This window comes from Lutra lutra, chromosome 8 (assembly GCF_902655055.1).
Source record: "Lutra lutra chromosome 8, mLutLut1.2, whole genome shotgun sequence".
Classification (NCBI taxonomy): Eukaryota; Metazoa; Chordata; class Mammalia; order Carnivora; family Mustelidae; genus Lutra; species Lutra lutra.
The window spans coordinates 135,716,383-135,736,002 of NC_062285.1; the positions used below are offsets into that span (position 1 = coordinate 135,716,383).

The 19,620-nt window shown below is 60.7% G+C and overlaps 1 protein-coding gene across 7 annotated transcripts in view; it reads left to right on the forward strand.

The window, feature by feature from the left end:
* The window catches only part of MGAT3 (beta-1,4-mannosyl-glycoprotein 4-beta-N-acetylglucosaminyltransferase), a 66,364-nt gene that overhangs the window by 7,422 nt on the left and 39,322 nt on the right, over window positions 1–19,620 (forward strand). For 2 of the 7 annotated variants that reach the window (XR_007129301.1, XM_047740213.1), the window contains exon 1: window positions 12,514–12,879. The exons of 3 other annotated variants lie outside the window; for them this stretch is intronic. The gene's annotated coding sequence lies outside the window, so the exon portion shown is untranslated. Of the gene's footprint in view, window positions 1–1,211; window positions 1,337–2,477; window positions 2,611–12,513; window positions 12,880–19,620 lie in introns of those variants that run through there. 2 more of the 7 variants (XM_047740217.1, XM_047740214.1) reach the window with 2 other exon arrangements.

Below are 19,620 nucleotides of genomic sequence, written 5' to 3' on the forward strand. Positions count from 1 at the left end.
GAATGTAAAAGGATATGATACTTCATTCCCAGTGTGGCGCTAATGGGCCAGCTTTGAGGTTTCCAAAATGCCCAGAGCAAGCCAGACCTGAAACAGTGCCTCTCTCATGGGCCAAGGGATGCCCAGGTTGCTGCAGGAGAGGCCAGGGGAGGAAGAGCTGATTCTCCCGGGGCAGGGGCAAGGAAAATGTCTCTGTCTCTGAGATGGCCCTTTCCAGATGACAGGAGTCCCCAGGCAGAGGCACAGGGAGAGGCAGGAGAGACGGAGGTGAGCCTGTGTGAGCTGTAGTGAAGGTTCCCCTGGGAACCTTTTCTATAGTGGTTAGAGAAGGGCAGAGAGTCAGCTGGAGGAGCAGGTAAGGAAGAGCATGCTGACATTTTGGGGTAGAATAGGTGGGATTTGCAGGGAATGACAGGATACCTGAAGCGAGTGAGTCATAAGGATGTTACAGAGGGTTCAGGGATGTGCTTAGAGTGATGCCAGCTGGGAATGATTTTTACATTTTCAGATGATTAGGTAAAAAAAACGAAAGAAGAATAAGGTTCCACGCACAGGAAAATTACATAAAATTCACACTTTAGTGTCCATAAATAAAGTTTTATCGGAACACAGCCATGCTCGTTCCTTCGCATATTGTCTGTGGCTGATTTTATACTACAGTGGCAGAATTGAGTAGTTGAGACGTAAACCCTACAGGCAGCAAAGCCTAAAATACTGACTAGCTGGGCCTTACGCAAAATAATTTGCCTACTCTTGGCTTAGAGGGAGTCTCCATGGACAGGAGGGGTGCGGATGAGGCTGGAGAAGAGACAGAGCCAAGCCACCAGGGCCTCCTGCTCTGCATAGTCACTGAGCTTAAGCTGAGGGCAAGTGGGAGCTACTGAGGAGTGGGGAGGGGGAGTGACCAGCTCAGATCAACGTTGGAGAAGGGTCACTAACTGCTTTTCAAAGATAGATGAAGGTGGGCAGGGGAATTCTGGAGCCAGAAGCCCAGCCAGAGGCCCATCCAAAGGCCTAGCAAAGGCCAGTGGGACACCTCCCCCTCCCCTGTTGAGGTCATCTGCGGGGACCTAGCCTTGAGGTGTTTTCTGCCCTTCCCACGCACCTTCGTCTGTAGTTTAGAGCCGAGCTCGCTGTATACCCAGGGTACCCCGCGCACGGGGCGGAAGCGACCGCCTCACCCAGGAGTCCCGGAGCGGAAGGAACTGCCAGAAGGGCGGGAAGCACGTGAAGGCCACCTCGAAGCCCAAAGCAGGACCATGAGGAGCCAGGGTATAAAGTGGTGGGCACTCGGAGAGCCGCTGGTGGCCTGATGGCAGGAGAGGAGGCTCAAGAGGTAGGCAGGGCGCGGACCTTGGGGCCTTGAGTGCCTGCTTAATTGTGTGGGGGAGGGGAGGCCTGCGCCCAGGAGCCCCAGGGGTCGAGTCACGGAGCCGGGCCTGGGGAGAGCGCTCGCTCCGTGGCTCTGGCATACGTGTACAGGTACCAGTCCAGGAGAGGGTCGGAAGGATGCAGGCAGACAAAGGCCCGTGGACCCCTGGTCGGTATACACGGGCCACCCAGGCAGACACACAGACCTGTGTAGACTCGGTCTAAGGCCTAACGCTGTGTACGCACCACAACGGAAGACCAGGCCTCTGCAGCCCATCCGAGATGGGTGTACACATAAGCAGAGCTCCCCGGAGTCATGCCCGCACACGGGCTCTAGAGGCCCCTCCGCACGGTCACAGATCTGTGCACACAATCACGGTCCAGGTCCATGGAGGCACGGCCACCGATCCACGCGCACACCGTAACGCAGATGTGCACGCCCAGGCACTCCCGGGAACTGTAGGTCACCCAGTCCCATATGCGCACCGCAAAACACAGACGCACACATCCGTGCACGCACAGAACCGGACACGCAGACCCGTGCGCACACGAGACAGACACGCTCTCTGACCCGCCCCGCCTCCCATCGCACACACAACCGCCCAGGACGCACCGGGCCGTGGGCCGGCGCACGCACGGTCACAGGCAGGGGCGCGCGCGCGCGCACACACACACACACACACACACACACACACACACACACTTGATCGCACGCGCGGGAGGCGCGGAGAGGCGGCGGCGGGAGACTGCGGCCCGAGGCGCCCGGGCCCAGCCGGGCGAGGCGAGCGGAGCGCGGCCGGAGGCGGAGGGGAGGGGGCTCCGGTGGGGGCGGGGCGGGGGCCGGAGCCGCCGAGCCTGGCGGGAGCCGGCACCTCTGAGCGCCGCTCTCGGGCCTCGCCTCCGCACCCCCTACCCGCGCGCCTCCCGGGGGGCCCTCCCCCGCGCCCGTCCGCTCGCCGGCCCCCAGCCGCGGCCCCGGGGTGCAGCCAGGCGGCCGCGCCGGGCCCGCGGGACAGGGTGGAGGTGGGGGCGGGGGGCGGGGGGCGGGGATCGGGGCCGGGCTGGGGCCGCGACGGCCGCGACGCCCGCGATGCCGGGCGCCCGCCGCAGCCGCCGCCGGAGCCCGGGATGGGGCGAGAGGCTGCGGCGGACGCCAGCATCTCCCCGCCGGGGGCCCCGGGGGCCGCGGAGCCGCCGCCGCCGCTGCTGCCGCCGCTGCTGAGACCCAGCGGGCGATGGGTGAGTTGACCCTGGCGTCCCGGGGACCCGCGCCGCAGCCCCGCCATCCCCGCACTCCCGGCCCCCCGCCTCCATCTCCGCGCCACCGCCTCCGCGCTCGCGGCAACCCCCGGTCACGGCTCCCACGGCCCCTTCCCTGAGCGTGACCCTAGGGGCGGGGGCGGGAGCAACGGGCCGGGGAGCTGTGGGGGGGCCCGAGATAGGGGGCGGGATGCCGGGCAGGCTACTAGGCTCCGGCTCCCCCTCCCCCAACCCGGCTGCTCCGCGGAGCTTTCCCCGGCCCCGGAGGGCAAAGCCTCATCTCTCTGATCCCCTCCCCCGGCCTGGGCGGGGGGCGTCCCCGAGGCGCGGGGCTCGAGCAGCGCTTTGTGCGCCGTGCCCCCCCCCCACCAAACCTCCGGCGCCACTCGGGGCTGGGGGCGGGAGGCCTCAGCGTCCGCCTCCCCCACCCCCAGACCCCGGGCTGCGGCGGCGGAGGCCGAGGCGCGGTCCCGGAGCAGGGCGGGTGCGGGGGCTGGGACTGTGGCTGCTCGTGGCGACCAGGCGGAGTGGGGAGAGCACCCCCGGTTCTTTTGTCGGGCGGCGGGGGGGGCTCCCGCTCTTTGCACGGCACTGCCCAGGGCGGGGGAGGGAACCTGGCTGGGGGAGGGCGCTATAAATATCTGCAAATAGTGAGTTCTGGAACCGGGGGTGGGGAGGGGAGCGCGCTTGGGTGTAAGTGGGAATGGCGGTGCCGGAGCCAGGGTGCAATGAGAAGCAGAGAATCAGAGATGGGTCTCGGCCAGCCCTGGTGGCCTGAGGTCAGGTGACTCTCCCAGCTCTGGAAGACTCCCTAGAAGGGATGTGGGCGGGAATACTACCCTAGAGAGACCCTTCCGTGGCCCCCCAGCACTGGCACTGCCCCCATCCCGATGATACTCCTCCTAGCTCCTGGGACCCCCATCCAGAGCTGCGGATGGGGAGTTGTGGGATCCCGGTGCCCCATCTCCCAGAGCAGTTACTAAAGACCCAGGCAGGGGGGTCTCCGAGGGCTAAGGAGAGAGGCACAGCATCCTCTGAAAGTTTGAAAGAGGTGCTGCGAGCCCAAGGAGGAAAGAGAACTTGCTGGAAGAGTTGGCTTGCTCAGGAGAGGAGGGAAGGGCACTTGAGGTAGAGGGAATGGCAGAAGCAGGCTCTGAGCTGTGAGTGCCTGGTATTTGTGGAGAGTTGGAAGGGGCTGGAGGGGGCTTCGGGTCAAGCAGGGCCAGGAAGGAGACCCAGGTGGGGGGTGAGACTTCGGGCCCTCCCAGGGAGCTGGTACTAGCTCCTGAGGATGGTGGGGACCGGCTGGGGCTGGGAGTGCTGCCATCTGGCTGGGCACCCCTCTGGAGTCTGCCCTGTGCCCCTGTTGCAGTCAGGGCTGCCTGACCCACATCTGGGATCCCTCTTAACTGTGGTGGCTGCACCACCACGAGCAAGTCTGCTTTCTGAGGCTCAGTTTCCATAACTGTGAAATGGGGAGAGTCTGCCACAGGGTCTCGGAGAGGTCTGGATGAGATGACGGGTTTAGGGTGCCCGGTACCTGAGAAATAGTCAGGAAATCTCTGTCTGCTGTGTCAGGACGATTACCTGGAACACTGATGTCACCTGGTGGGCCAGGCTCCCTTCACTGGCTCACCTCATCCCTGTGTTATGAGGCTCATGTGGGGCTGGAGGTGACTGGGGAAAGCCAAGAGCTGGGGGAGTTAATGTCCAGGTCCTCACGTTACTCTGGGAGAAGAAAGGAGCAGTGGGCAGTGGTTGGGGCGGGGTGGTCTGCATTGACAGCCTGTTTGTCCCCACGGGCACCTTAGCCATGGCATCCAGCAGACCCTGCTGTGTTCCCCAAGGCCAGAGCCTCTTTGTTCTCTGTGCTGCAACCCTTCTGCTAGCCGGCTCTAGCCTTGCACGGGGGACCAGGGCTCCCTTCTAGAAGGTTCTCTAGACATTGAGACCAGCAAACACAGTGACCTCCTGTGAGGGGCACTGTCGTGGGCAGCCAGGTGGAGACCTTAGCCCCAGGAGAATGGACTCTAGTTGAGCAGCAAATATTCTTGGGCGTCCATGATCTTGCCTAGCCCCGTGCTGGCTGCTTAGGGGCAGAGGGAGGATGACAGTAACTGCACCGGGGACGGTCAGGTGCAGCAGTTAAAAGCATGGATTTCAGATCCAGTGGTCCAGGTTCAAATCTCAACTCTGTCGCTTCTTACTGGGCAACTGGGGACTAGTGAACTTGGCCTCTCTGGGCCTCAGTTTCCTTGCCTCTAAAATGGGAATGATGCGGGGCGCCTGGGTGGCTCAGTGGGTTAAAGCCTCTGCCTTCGGCTCAGGTCATGATCTCAGGGTCCTGGGATCGAGCCCCACGTCGGGCTCTCTGCTCAGTGGGGAGCCTGCTTCCTCCCCTCTCTCTGCCTGCCTCTCTGCCTACTTGTGATCTCTTTCTGTCAAATAAATAAATAAAATCTTTAAAAAAAAAATAAAAAAAAAATGGGAATGATGCGTAGTATTGCTGTTTGAACTGCTTGGTTCTGTTTCTAGTGAGCATTCATGCCCCCTCTTTCAGAATAAGTCTCCTGGTTCACCCCTGCCTCCTTGGAGACGACGCAGCCTGCCTCACTACTAGATCAGGGGTCTGTATCGCTGTTGTCTTCCTTTGCTCTCTGTGAGTCCGTGTAGGCAGAGGCCTGCCTTTCCTTGTCCATTGCTGGGGCCAGGGGACAGTGGTGTGCTGGCAGCGAGTCTCTGGGAGAAGAAGGTCCTTGATGAACACTGATGGCAAGTTTCTGTGGTGTCTGTCTTCCAGCAAGGCCACTTTGAAGCTGTACCAAAAGCTTACTCATGGGGCACCTGGGTGGCTCAGTGGGTTAAGCCGCTGCCTTCGGCTCAGGTCATGATCTCAGAGTCCTGGGATCGAGCCCCGCATCTGGCTCTCTGCTCAGCAGGGAGCCTGCTTCCTCCTCTCTCTGCCTGCCTCTGCCTGCTTGTGACCTCTCTCTGTCAAATAAATAAATAAAATCTTAAAAAAAAAAAAAAAGCTTACTCATGTCACAGTGGGTGCTGGTACATGTCAGCTTCAGCACCCAGGCATTCAGTGGGTGCTTAATAAATGGCAGTTGAATGAGGAGACTGTTGGTCAGGTAGACTTGGGGAGCTGCTGGGCCATAATTTAGCTGGGAGGAGAGGAGGACGTTGGATAGGATGAGGCAGGAGCAGAGATCCCTCTGAGCCAGTAAGTTCAAATAAGTGAGATGCAGGGCAGGGGGATCGAGGGTGGGCTGGCACCTCCCTTCCTGGGAGCCTCCATTCCTCTGACCCTGTCTCACTCCTTCTCTAGCCTTCCCTTGACCTTGGCCTGGTTTGGGCTGTCTGCACAGAATGACCCAGCTAGATCCCAAGTTTCAGCCTGGCCAAGCTCTGAGATGTGGTCCAGATAGGCCACAAATGTCCAGTTCTATTCCCTTGCTTATGCTTTTTCCTCTGCCTGAATGTCTGTTCCGCCCACCTCTTCCAGTGTCCCCTGAAACACTGTCACCCTTCAAAAGCCTCCTCTGTGGTGTCAGCCCTCCCCAGATCAGTCTCTTCTTCCCCTTCTGCCGTCACACCCAGCCTTACAGCCCCTCTCAGGCACGCTGCCTGCCCATCAGAATACCAGTACCTCTCATTTATTGCATCTTTACTGCAGCCCATGACGGAGGTACCGTGATCATCCCCTTTGCCGATGGGGAAACTGAGGCACAGGGTCTTGTTAGGGATGATCCATCCTCTCCATCCGAGCTGAGCATCCGTTGTGCAGGGAAACTCCTTGCTGCGGGCTGGCGGAGAACCACATCTGTCTTGCTCATGTGTGTGCTATTTCGTGTCGGGCTAGGCTGTGAATTCCGCGTTGTATAGGAGCTCGAATGAATGAATGATTAAGTGAATTAGTGATTGTCAGCCCCAGGGAGTGCCCCTGTTCTTCTCCCCATCCTTCCTTCCTTCATCGTCCCCATTAGGGGAGACCAGCCCTCAGGAGGGCAGTCTCAGACCACAGAGGGATGGTCCCAGGGACCTCCTTATCCTCACCACTTGGAAGGGGAAGTGAGGCCCTGGGTGGGGCCGGAAGTAGGCGCGGTGGAAGGCTAGCGGACCATCCTGCTGTGGTCTAGAACAGGGGCACATGGGGGCCCCATGGCCCTGCCGGGAATCCAGGAAGTGAACAGGGTCCCAAAATACTTTTTCTTACACCGCCTCAAGTGGAAAGTACCCTGTGGGCTCATTTTATTTTCATCTTTTCTGTACAAATAAAACTGGAGCAATGGGAATCATTCACGGACCTCATCACTCCGTTGTTTTACAAATTTAGAACTTATTTGGCTCAAGACTATGGTTCCCACTGAAGTAGGAATCCCCAGGGAGGGCCAGGGTGAGGGCCAGGACAGGAGGCCAGAGCCCTGCTGCCACCGGGGCCGCCTCCGGGTCTGCCTTCCAGCTGCCCTCTCCGGGCAGGCTGGGAACTTCCCAGAAGGAGCAGCACAGATGGGGGTTTGAGCAAGGGAGGGCCTCCAGAGGCAGGCTCCAGGATTCTGGTTGACAGAGACCCATGATGGATGACTTCCCAGCCTGTTCCACCCCACCTTGACCTCTGAGTCATGATCATTTGCTGCTATTTCTCGAGCACTTACTATGTGCTGGGCATGGGGCCAAGCCCTTTGCATTATCCCAGCGACGCCTCCTAACTTCCCTCGAAGTAGGTACTATTATTATCCCCATTTGGCAGTTTGAGGGTGCCTGGGGCCCGGGGCTCAGGGCCAGGCCAGGGCAGGGCTGGGATCGTATCCAGCCTGTAGGACCCCAGCCCCTGATGGGGCTCCGAGTCTAGGCCCCTAAGTCACTCCTCTGAGAATGGCTTCTGCAGTGACTTCTAGCCTAGACCCCCTGGGCCTCAACCTGGATCCTGTGACCCTGCCCCGCCCCCCGACCTGTGTTCTCTACCTCTGCTCCCTTCTACCCTGACCCAACTCTGCACCCACCACACTGACCCCCCCCACACACCCTTTTTTCCAGACACCTACTGCTGCTGTTTCCTTCTGGAAACGGGTCCCAGCTGGCCGTGGACCCCACGTAGCTTGCTTAACACCCTGGACAAATCACTCATGGCCCCACTCTGGCTACCCCGGGCCTGGCACACAGCCTGGGTGAATCATGGTGGGTGAGTGATGGTGGCCAGGGGAGGGGGAACAGGGAGGGCTGCCGATGGCTGGGCAGAGCTGGGCTTGGGCTGCACAGGCAGCTGTGTCGCTGGGGGCTGGCCCCTTGCCTGACACGGAAAAGGCATTTGATACATATTTCTTAAGTATTTGTTGAATGGTGATAGTGAGAGAGGTGGCTGCAGGCCCCTTCCGGAAGCTGCACAGATTGGTGGGTTTGGGAGAAAGACTGAGGGCGGGTGCGCCTTCCCAACTATCTCCTTGGGCTGTGATTGTGAGTGGTTGGGGTTTGGGGCTCATTGACGGCTCGAACGGGAGCGAGATGCTGGTGCTTTCTTGCGTGATTTCATTGCAGTTATCACAGGAGCCATGGGCCGTGGGGCTCAAGTAATCCTCATTGCATTCTAGGGAAACTGAGGCCTAGACAGGGCGGGCAGCTTGCTGGGCTCATGGCTGGGAGGTGGTTCTGCCGTCTGGAGCCTTGGCCCTTGGCCGGAAGAAGCAGTGACTGTGCCGCTCTCTGTACTGCCCAAAGCACCCAGCACGTCATCCCAGTTGGTTCCAGCAGGAGTCGGAGGCTTAGCGCTAGGTTTTCAACTGTGCCCATATCCGGGAGTCAGAAAACCTGCCCCCGAGGGGCCTTCTGCGTCTTTAAGGGGTAGTGGTGGGAAGAGAGCCCTGCTCCCGGCCAGCGGCAGAGAGAAACAAAGAGGCGAGTTGGGGGCTCTGGCACAGAGTAGGTGCTCAGGAGCCCTTTTGGTGAGAGGAGGCGGAGCCAAGCCTTTGGTCCCATCTGGTCCTTGGAACAGCCCACCACGGGCTTCATTCTTTGAGCCGAGACCCACAGAGCGTGGTTGACTGGCTCAAGGTCACACCTGCCACACCCAAGGTGAAGAGCAGAATGTTGAGGTTCCACCAGGGGTGGGAGGTCTGGGAGCCGGGCAGGTGGAGTCTGGCTGTGCAGGAGGAACTGGCCCCAAAGGGCCCGCGGGCAAACCCCTCACAGGGGTGTCGAGGGCAGCCACTGGGGCCCTGGCATGTCACTGCTTTCAGAAATGTTTGGAGCCACGCCTGGGTATGGGCAGTGGCCCTGTACCTGCCGCTGGGGGGCAGGTAATGGAATCTGTAGTGCCTCCGTCTCCAGGCACTGGCCCACACATGGAGACTGGAAATCCAGGTGCTGGCTTTCATGGCCTTTGCAGACGCTGTCCCTCCGGAAGGGCCCTCCCGCCCTCTCCTGGCAGGTGCTGGCTCATCCTTGAGATTAACTCCCTGCCACACCAGGAAGCCCTGCTTGACCCCCCCACCTCAAGGCCAAGGCTGATCCTCCCTGCCAGGACTTCCCTCTGTCTGCTCCAGGGGATGCCGAGAAGCCCGAGGGCTGGGCAGGTCTGCCAGGGGCCTGGTTCCAGTGCAGGGCCTCATCGGAGACGCCCATGGAGTAGACAGAGAAAGAAGGTGCAGAGCTCAGGGGACTGTCAATTCAGCCCAGACAGGGGACCAGGCTGGGGAACCTTGAGGCCATGTAGCCAGCCAAACACGCCCATTTCACAGAGGGAACATTGGAGGCCCTGAGGTGCTTGGGGGCTGACCTGGAGTACCACAAAGCGACTAAGAGTCACTTTGTGGCTCGAAGGAGGAGAGCCCCGGGCTATGTGGCTGCACTCCTCCCCCTCTCCTTTCCCAAGCTGCAGCGTCTCTCTACAGGTTCCAGGTCAGGTCTTGCGGGGGGACTGCTGGGAAGAAGCCCAGGAGAGCACAGTCCCCAGGGCTCAGGTCTGCACTCGGCCCTCCCATGTGGAGGGCAAAGCTCCTTAGAGAAAATGCTTGGTGTCTAAAAGCTGGCGGGAAATCCACATGGATGGTTCATTCCAGCAAAAAGATGTGCAGGAAAAAAAAGTCTGGGAGAACTTAGGCCAAGGGGATAGCTCAGGGGATGGTGGGACAGTGGCTTATAGCGTCCTGTTGCTTTCGCTGTGATTTTCCAATTCTCTAGGACGCGTGCAACAGCTTTATCATCAGAAAGAAATGCAGCTATAATCTAAAGGAGAGCGGTCTAAGAAAAGGTGCCCTGAGAACAGCCCAGTTCCCCATTTGTTTGACTGTGGGGTCACTACCCGTGGGTGGCTTCCAGGAGGACCAGTGGGAGCTGCCTGGCCCCAGGCCCATCCCCGGAACAGGTGCATCTGTGGCTGACAGCTTGTGTTTCTCTCATCCTTGCAAATGGGGTCAGTGAGAGTCCTGGCATGGGGCTGCTGGCATGTGGCACCCCGAAAATCCCGTTCAAACCTCTGACCTTCCTGCGGTGCCTCAGGGTCCTGGCCTTCCCACCTCCATCGGGAAAGCCTGCTCACCACCGCCCCCACCCAGGTGCTGCCATCTGCCTCTCCCAGCCAGAGATGGCCCTGAGGCTGTTTGTGTCACCTCCGTCCCAGGTGCCCAGTGGGGGTGTTGACAACCGTTGACCGGCGTCCTTACTGTCTCCTGCCCCGAAGTGCCTTTCCAGGGGTTCTCCTGCAACACAGTCAAGTTCTGCTTAGTGGAAATGGTATTTGTCCTCACAGCCTAGCCCTGATCCTGGGTGAGGATGCAGTCTCGGTCTCCCCCAGGCCCCCCTGCTCCTGTGCTCGGTACAGAGCTCTCATTCATTCGTTCGGCTGCTGTCCAGCAAGTGCCCCGGCTCAGGCTAGGTGCCGGGGGCACGGATCTGCAGACTTCGGGGTGTGACTGTGTGTGTGTGTGTGTCTTGTGCGTGGGTTTTGTGCACATCCCCTGCCCCTCCCCACAGTAAGAGCATCTCCCTCGTTTATGACCTCTCATCCGGGCCGCCCTGCTAATTCATTCAGCAATGAATTAGACCCGCTAAGGAGGTTCCAGGCCCTGACCCCAAAGAAATGTGACCCAAAGTCTCTGTCCTTGGGAAGTGCCATCTTGGGGGCCGTTGCAGTGCGGACTGGTGAGGGCCCAGGCCAGCACTAGGGATGGTCGGAAGCTTCGTCCTGGAGAATGGGAAGGCCCAATGGGGAAGGGCATTCCTGCCCGGCTGCGGGCGTGCACTCCGATCCCCGCAGCCCTGGGATCCTGGGCCTGGGAACACCGTGCTGGCCCTCCTTGCTGCTCTCATGGCTCTAAAGCAGGCCTAAGGGGCAACAGAGCTGGAGCACATGCTCCGGGGCTGTGAGTCCTCCTGCAGTGTGGTTGGGAGGGAATACAGGGCCCTGGAAAGGAAGCACATTGACTAGAAGATAAAAGACAGAGCCCGCTGACAGGCAGGAGGACCTGGGCTGCAGAACTTTCTGAAGGAGAACCTGGGGACCAGACCCTAGAACATAGCATCGAGAAAGTAGCACCCCTCGATTCAGCCCAGAGAAGCTGGGTCACGGAACTCAGAGCAGCAGACCTAGAATGCGGCCCTACCCACGGATGTCAGCCAGCAGCTGGAGGATCCAGTCCCCCAGTGGTCAGTGGGGAAACTGAGGTGGTCCAGGGATCGGGAGGTTCTGGAGCCTGGGGGAGCGTCGGTGCACATGCTCATGGACTCTGCTGAGCCAGGTCCTCCCCACAGCTTGCTGCTGCCTGACCTCGGGCAAGTCCTGTCTCTTCTCCAAGCCTCAGTTTCCCCATCTGTGAGATGACTGTGTGACAGTGAGACGAGATGGAACACGTCACTTGGGAAGGGGGTGCTGCTCTTGGTGTGCAGGCTCTCCTGGGCGGTTCGTGGCATGGTGTGGCTGAGGCCAGGACCCTGGCCACCCGCCTCCTGGAATCACCTGTCCCTTATGGCGATGGTCTGCTCATGGCCGTTGCTCCTTCTCCTTCCCCACACTCAGTGGGACCTTTGGGAACTTGCTGCCTTTCTTGGGATGGTCTCTGGATCTAGCAGGTGGGAAGGACCGAGTGATTAAAGGACCAAGAACAGATTGGTGGCTCCGTATTAAGGAGCAGATGCCTGGTGCCTGCAGCCCTGCATGGTGTCCCCTGCCATTTGGTGGGGGCCTCCTGAGTGTCCCCGGTGGATACGGTCAGGCCCTGACCCGAGGGAGCTATGGCCCCTCCTAGGCAGGGATGGGCTGAGATTAATTGGGGAGGAAAAAGAGAAAAGGCTTATTGTTCCAGTTTCACGGGGGCTCCCCAGGGGGCTCCCCAGGTGTCCAAAACGGCAGAGTGAACCAGCTGTGCACCTGCTCCTGGCCCGCCACTACCGCAGGAGAGGGCTTGGATTGCTCGGGTTCCCGAGCGCTGGAGCTGTGGGCCCTGGGCCAGGAGCAGCTGCCGTCACCTCCCCTGATCCCTGCAAGGACCCTGCAGGCGGGTGTGACCAGCCTCCCCTTTCGTGCCTCTGTGCCAGTAGGGTCCCAGAGCTGTGGGGGGCAGAGCTGGGGTTCCAACCCGTTCTTCCAATCCGCAGCAGCTCGTCGAGCCCCTACTGCATGCGAGGCAGGGCGCTAGGTGCTAAGCACCCCAGGGTGAACCGCGATCACTTCGTTTTTCACCTTCTTCCTTCCTTTGTCTCCTCTGGCCTGTCAGCCATGGTGTTGCTCTGGGGTCCTTTCCCGTGTCCCCCTTTTCCTCCACCGCCCTCCTGTGGCAGGGGACCCTGTCCCATTCATGTAGATGAGCCACATCTGGGTATGCCGTGCCCAGGCTGATCTGGACTTTTCCAAGCCCCAGCCCAGGGCTCAGAGCCCAGTAGCACCTACTGCAGGTGCGGTGTGTGGGTTTCGGGGGAGGGTCATGTATTCATATAGCAAGCCAAGGTCGCACCTCCTTTGCATCAGGCGGGGAGCTGGGGCCCCAGGGGAGCCCGGCTGCCCCGCCCAGTGTGGGGTGAGGAGCCCTGGGGGGCAGGCCAGGGGCCTCTGGGGGAAGTGCAGCTCCATAGAACCCACCTGGAGACAGAAAGTGAAAGATTACCCAGGAACTCCTTGGAGCCTCCTACAGGATCTGGACTTTATCCGGAGCGTAGGAGTTCCTAGCTGGGAGGGGGCAACATTGGATGTGGCTTTTGCTTGGTTCATGGGGACCAGGCCGGGGGCCCCCTGGGAAGGCCGCTGCTCTCGTGCAGGTGAGTGCTGGCCGTGGTGCAGCCAGCGTGGGACAGTGGCACCAGGGGACAGGTGGGATGGAGAATGCTGGGGCATGGAATAGATGTGCCTGGTTATGGACTTGTGGAGTCCGCAAGGGGGAGGATGGAGGATGGCTCCTGGGCTCCTGGGCTGGGCAGCTGGGTGGACAGTCCCATCGTGTCGAGGCCTAGGAGGAGGAATGTTGGGAATGCCGTAAGTCATCCCGGCGTCCCTGGGTGCCATGCTCAGGTCACAGGTGATCAGCTCCAGTTGTTGGGACAACTGTTTGAGTGAGTTCTTTGTGCCTGGTTTTGCACCCAGGGGTCCCAGGCAGGATGGGAGCCAGCTCTAAGCCCAGGCTGCTGCCCCCTGCCCTCAGCCGGGCCCCGATTCTAAGGGATCTTCTTCTCTCTGTCCTTTAACCCCACGGCACCCTAGCTTCGCATCCCTCACCTGTGCCCTGTACCCAGGGGGAGGCCCCCCTGGGAGCACCGCCACTCCTGCCTGGGTGCACGGACTGACCTCTGCGTGGGCACCCCTCCCCCGCTGTGCAGGGGCATCCTCCCCACACCCCCCAAGGTGCAGCTCATGGAACAGAGCCTGTCTACACTGTGGCTTGAATCTGTGGCCCTCCCGGCCCGTGCAGAGAAGGCGGCATGAAGACAGGCAAGGCATAGGGGGCGCATCCTCCCCTCCCTTCCCCCACCCGCGGGCCTCGGGGCTGGAGGGGCTGGAGACCGAGCTGAAGCTGCGCACTGAAGTGCCCTTTGTACATTGTCCCCCTGGAGGCTGGGGGAGCCTGGTGGGTGGGGCTGGCACTGCCTCAGCAGGGCTGAGGAGCGAGGTAGGGCATGAAGAGAGGGGTGCTTTCTCTGCCTGGGAGCAGGAAGGAGCACCCCGCTAGGTCTGGGTATGCACTGGCCTGACCTGCTGCCCCAGGCCTCCCAAACTAGATGATACTTGTCGCTCAGAGTCTGTCATCACTTGCCTTGAGAGTTCGGTCGTCACGCACAGCGGTTTCTGGAGCGCCTGCTCTGGGTCAGGCTTTGTCCTGGCGGGTGGGGAGCCGCGGAGACGGGTGACTGAGGCTCAGTGTGACCCTGCTGTCCTGTGCTGACGTTCTGAGCGCTGCGGTGTGGGTGGGGGAGACAGACCACTAACGTGTAAACAAGGAGACAGCTAGCTTCCGCCGTGGTTGTGGGGGAGCAGATGACCCGGGGAAGGGACAGCTGCTCTAGCCGCCGGGGCAGGAAAGCCCCTCTGAGCAGGCAGCCGCATTCCAGACAGACAAGACAGGCCCTGAGGATGAAAGGTGGGCACTGTGGCCAGAGCCTAGTGGATGAGGGAGGTGAGGGCAGCAAAGATCCAGGGACCAGAGTGGCAGGGCCTTTGGGCCCAGAGAGGAGTTTGGGTTTCATTCTGAGCCAGACTGGGGGGTGGATTGGGGTGCGCGTAGGGTCTTGTGGGAGGCTGTTGAGCTGGGGGTGGGGGGTCGGGGGTCATGTGGCTTGAATGGGGACTTTGTAGTGACAGAATTTGCAGGGCCTAATGCCAAAGGAAAAGGTAGTGCCCCTTGTTCAGAAAGGAAGAATGTCAAGACAGAAAGAGGAAAAAAAGCAGGAAAGAGGCCAGTGGGGAGGAGGAGGAGGCGGCGGCGTGCGGTAGGGTCCTGGGAGCGATTTGGAAGGAGGCGCGGACAGGCCCTGCGCTGCCCCCGCCAGGCACGTGGCGAGGCCTTCTGGAGCAGCAGGGGATGAACTTTTTAGCTCAGGAGTGGTCTGTGTCGAGGCTTCTTGGATGCGACCCTGTTCAGTCCTCATGGGGTGAGGGGCTGGGATGGTCCCGAAGTGCAGATGGGGACTCTGAAGCCCAGGGATAGGAAGTGACCCAGAAAGCCCTCAGTCCAGCCGCAGGCCTTGCTTTCCTCAAGGTGCTCCATTCCACAGCTGTGACAGCTGCCGCTGGGCGGGGCTACTCTGCCCCGCCCCCTGGGCTTGTCTCCTCTCACTTCCTGCTCTGCTCCTGTTGGGAGTGGGACCGATGGTTTATTTGGGTTTGGAAGTACAGGAATTTCTGGGGAGCTGCAGGGGGCTCCATGGGGGGTGGTGTGTGAGCGATAAGCCTGTATGGGGTCTGGGTCAGTTAATTTTGTGGAAGGACTGGTGGCATATTTTATGAGTTAGAAGAAGCTAGGTTTTTCTCTTTCCTCTCCATTGGCTGCACTGTTAAGATTAATAATCTGCCTGGTTGATGGTCACGGGCTCCTGCTGCCCCTCCTGCTTCCTTGGCCCCACCTGGCTGGACCCTGCCCTCCTCTTTCTCCTTCCTTCACCCAGCCCTGTCCCCCTCCCAGCCATAGACTCCAGTGTGCACCCCTGCAGAGATGAGGGGGGGCGGGAGATCCCCCCATGCCCTTAGGAAGTCCTTTGATCCCTGCCCCCTGGGCCTTCAGCAGAACGATGCAGACACTTAGGCATTAGCGCTGACTTTCATTGTCCTGTACCAGGAACAGGACCCAGGGGCTCACAGCCTGTAGGGCAGGCTGACTGGCCACTGGGATGTTTCTATCCAGGCTGGGGTGGAGGGTAGCTCCCCAGGGGAGGCAAGGGCTAAGCTGAATGTGAGAGAGGAGTCCCCCAGAGACCCCACATGCATCCCCCAACCCAGCAGTACAGATGCTGGAAGTTCTGCCCCCCCGTTCCCCTTCTCTGCCAGAGTCTGATTTATGTCTTCACCCTCTAAAGAAGATGCTCAGAGAGGGTAATCCTCACCACAAGGAATGAATGTGTTCGTTGCTTGTGGTGGACTGGGGCATGGAGCCAGGCAGTGCAGTAACTGCTTGGGGAGGGGGTGGTCTCTTCCGGGCCCCCAGTTTCTCATCTGTGGCCAGCCACCCAGACTGCAGCCTCTGCTCCCACCACTGCAGAAAACCCTTCCCCCCCCAACGTCCCCCCTTTCCCGGGCTGTTGAGTATGGAGCCCACTTGCAGTGAACAGCGCAGGGTCTCTGAGGGGCAGTCAGGTTTCAGGCTCCTCTCGCGGCCCGCCAAGCCCCCAGTTTGTGTGAGACACCGGGTCCCGTTCTGTCCCACCTTTTTCCGCCGGTACCGCGCTCCTCCGTTTCCCATCCGCAACCCACCAAAAATGCCTCTTGGTCCCTTTGGGAGTCCGGGAACAGTTCAGGGTGACCTCCCACCCAGTGAGGGAAGAGGCCCCAAGAGGAGAAGGGCACATGGTTTACCGAGCGCCAGGCACTGACAGGCCCCTGAGGCAGAAACTGCGAGGACACGCACACCCACATCACCAGCACCTGCCACTTGGCCCCTCACCTGGAGACTGCAGGTGTGCACACACCCACATCACAGGCGCCTGCCCCCGGGACCCTCACCTGGAAACTGCACACGCGCGCACACCCACATCACCAGCATCCGGCTTCAGGCCCCTCACTTGGAAACTGCATGCACACGCACACCCACATTCCCAGCACCAGGCCTCGGGGAGCAGCTTCTGCAGGATGGGGCTGCCCTCGCCGTGTTCCCTGTTTCTACCTGGGACAGATGAGGAGACCAAGGAGACCGCAGCCCCTGGGAGGTGAGGTGACTCAGCCAGGTAGAGGTGGGGCCCAGGAATCCAGCCGGTGAAAGGCCAGAGCGGGTGCCAGGCCAGGCTGCCTGTGTAGCCACGTGACTGCCACCGGTTGTCGGCCTGGGGGGCTCATGAGACGGTCAAGTCCTGAAGGCCAGACACAGGGCTGCTGCAGCTGGGAGGGGACGCTGTGGGGTGCTACTGCAGGGACCCAGGGCAGGTACTAGGTCAGGTGAGGGGAAGGAGGGCCTGCGGAGGTCCAGGCATGGAAGAGGCAGGGTGGAGCGGGAGGAGCAGGAGGCCCTAGGATTGGGTCAGGCACCACTTACAAGATGATCCAGGCGGGCCACTCAGATCCCCTGAACTGTTTCCTTATCTGTAACAACGAAGGGGGCCAACATGGGGCTGGAATTAGAGAAGGGGGCCGAGGCAGTTAGCACCCTGCCAGAGGGCTGCTGTGGGTCCGGCCTTTGGCACGCCCTCCTCATTCACCCATGTGGACAGGCTGACCGGGGCAGCTGTGGGTGGGGGCGTTTGGCATCTCTAGGCCATACAGCTGGGCCCACCTGGCTGGAGGCCAGGGTCAGGCTGACAGCAAGTATGCAGAACCCCCTGGGTGGTGGGTGCAGTTGGCGTGGGACCCTGCCTTGCTCAGCTCAGAGTTCGGGGGCAGCGGGGCCAGGGAAGAGATAATCCGCCCACGGAGGGCAACACAGGCACTAGCCAGGTTCCCTGGTGGACTGCCTGCCCCCCCGGAGCCTCCTGAAGTCCAGGCCTCGCCAGAGAGGGTTCCTGACTTCTTAGAGCACCAGACCCTGAACCTTCAGGGTTCTGAGATTCCACCACTGGCCCCCATCCAGGGTGATCTATGCCCACTAGTGTCGGTGGGGAAGGGACTCTGGGGTTCCTGCGGCCTTTCAGGAATCCAGGGCTTTGTGAAACGTGGTTTCGCCTCACCTCCCTGTCGTCTGGCCTCACAGAGAGCTGCCCTGGTGGTGGTGGTGGGGGGTGGCTTACACCATTACAGGTGGAGGGGAGCCTCAGGTAGGGGGTCTGGGCCATGCAGTCCTCCTGGGCACAGAGCTCTGGTGACTGGTCACCTGCTGGAACCAGGGAGGTGGTGACCCACAAATGGCAAGGTGGTGGGCTCCTGCTGGGGGCCAGGGTGACAATGGGCGGGGCCCTTGCCCTGGGCAAGGCTGAAGGCAGCACCCCAGAGCTTGACCCCCAAAGGAGGACCCCTAGGAGTGGTGAGTGCGTGTCAGTGCCAGGGAGGCCCTTCAGCTCCCTCAGGCCATCTCCCACTACCCGATGGCTGGGAGGGAAAGTGGAGTTAGGCACACAGACAGCCTTTGGCAGCCGGGCCATTCAGTAAGTGCCCGGTGCCGTGAAGAAGGTGATGATGATGGAGGAGCCGCCTTCTGGGAGGAATGTTCCAGACCCACGGCTCCCCAGACTGGTCCAGCCCTGCCTGTCCAGTTAGAGTGTTCAGCTGCGTCCGGATACTGCCTCAGGAGGGCAGCCACTGAGATGGGGGCCCAGGCTTCTGCCCAAGCAGCCCCTGAGGTGTGGGGTGTCCTTGCCAGCCCCGCTAGGCTCCTCAGGCCCTTCACAGACTCAAGACGCTCTCCCCCTCCTACCACCCTCCCACTTGGCTGTCCCTACACTGGGGGTTTCCTCTGGGAGGTGGCTCCTTCTCGGGTCTCAGCAGAAATGTCTTCTCTTCGGGAGACCCTGACACGTGGCGTCCTCTGTTGGCCCATTTTCTTGTTTGTCCTCTGTCCCTCCCGTGGACTGAGCTCTCGCGGGGGCGGGTGGGGACCCATCTACGCCTCTTGTTCCCTGCTGCACCCCCAGCTCCAAACCAGGACTGATCCTGCTCTCTCCACCCTAGGCAGAGCTGAAGCACCGCCGCCTATGAGCCTCACATCCCCCTCCCAGGCCCAGCCCCCAGCAGGGCAGCTCTGCCTCTTGATTCTTCCTCCGGTAAATCCGTGACTCTACGGGGCCCTGCTGACAGGGACACAGCCATATCCTGGGCCTGAAATTCCACCTTAGTGCTCATCCCTTTGGCTTGTCGCAGACATTCACAGAATGTCTGAGCCCAGCCTCATGCTGGGTGCCGGGAACACAGGGTCAGCCTGACTCGGAGAATCGCAGTGTGGGAATGGAATGATGGGGCCAGGGACAAGGCCAGTCGCTGAGGAGGTTTCCTGTGACAGGGCAGAAGCAGGGGCTGGAGGAGATGCGATCTCTGGCTCAGTGGCTGCTGTCATGCTTGGGTGGCCGCCACCCACTCCTCCCACCTGTGCCCCGGTGGCCCGGCACCCCTGCTGGGACGCATCCACATTCCCTCTCTGGACCACTGCAGGGACACAGGCAGGCCAGAGCCATGGCCCGCCCTTGGCATGGCCGTCCCCCCAAGCCCCACTGTGTGTGTGAGGCCATCAGAGCCTTGGTGGCCCTTCTGAAATGCACGTCCACCTCCGCCCTGCTGGGTTTTTGGGTCTTTTTTCAGTATAGAAATTTTTCCATAATCAAAATCTTAGGAGAAACTCTACTGTATGAAATCGAAAAGCTGAGAGCACCTCTTTTTGATTGTTTGTGGGGGGCTGACCCAGGCTTCGCGACCTCTCCCTGTCGTCATCTGTCTGGTTCCAGGAGTGCCCTGGGGATTCCCCAGAACTTGGTTTGGGGACACCTGTTCTCAGTGCGCACAGTGCCCTTTCCATGGTGCGTTGGTCTGTCTGCATCTTCCCCTCTTTCCCTCCCCAGAGCCGCCCACCAGAGCCCCCGCTTCCTCCGCAGATGCCTCAGTGTCTCTCCTGTGGCCGACATTTGTCCTGCCCCTCAGCAGATCCTGTTTGATTCCTGCCTGGTGGTCGGGTCGTTACTCTCCCAGGCAGTGTAACAGACCGTTTAAACACATGAGATCCTCGCTGCAGCTCTGGGACCTAAACACCTGCCTCCACCTTGCTTCCTCCCGCTGCCTCTGCACAGGGAGGCCCAGGTGCCTGCCCCCTCAGGTCGTGTCCAGCACCCCCCAGCACCGCCAACCCCACCCCCCATCCCCGGCTTGGGCTCAGCTCCTCTGTGGCTCTGCTCCTCCCTTTCCTCCTTCCCAGACTCTCCCCACATCCCACCTCCAGCCCACCT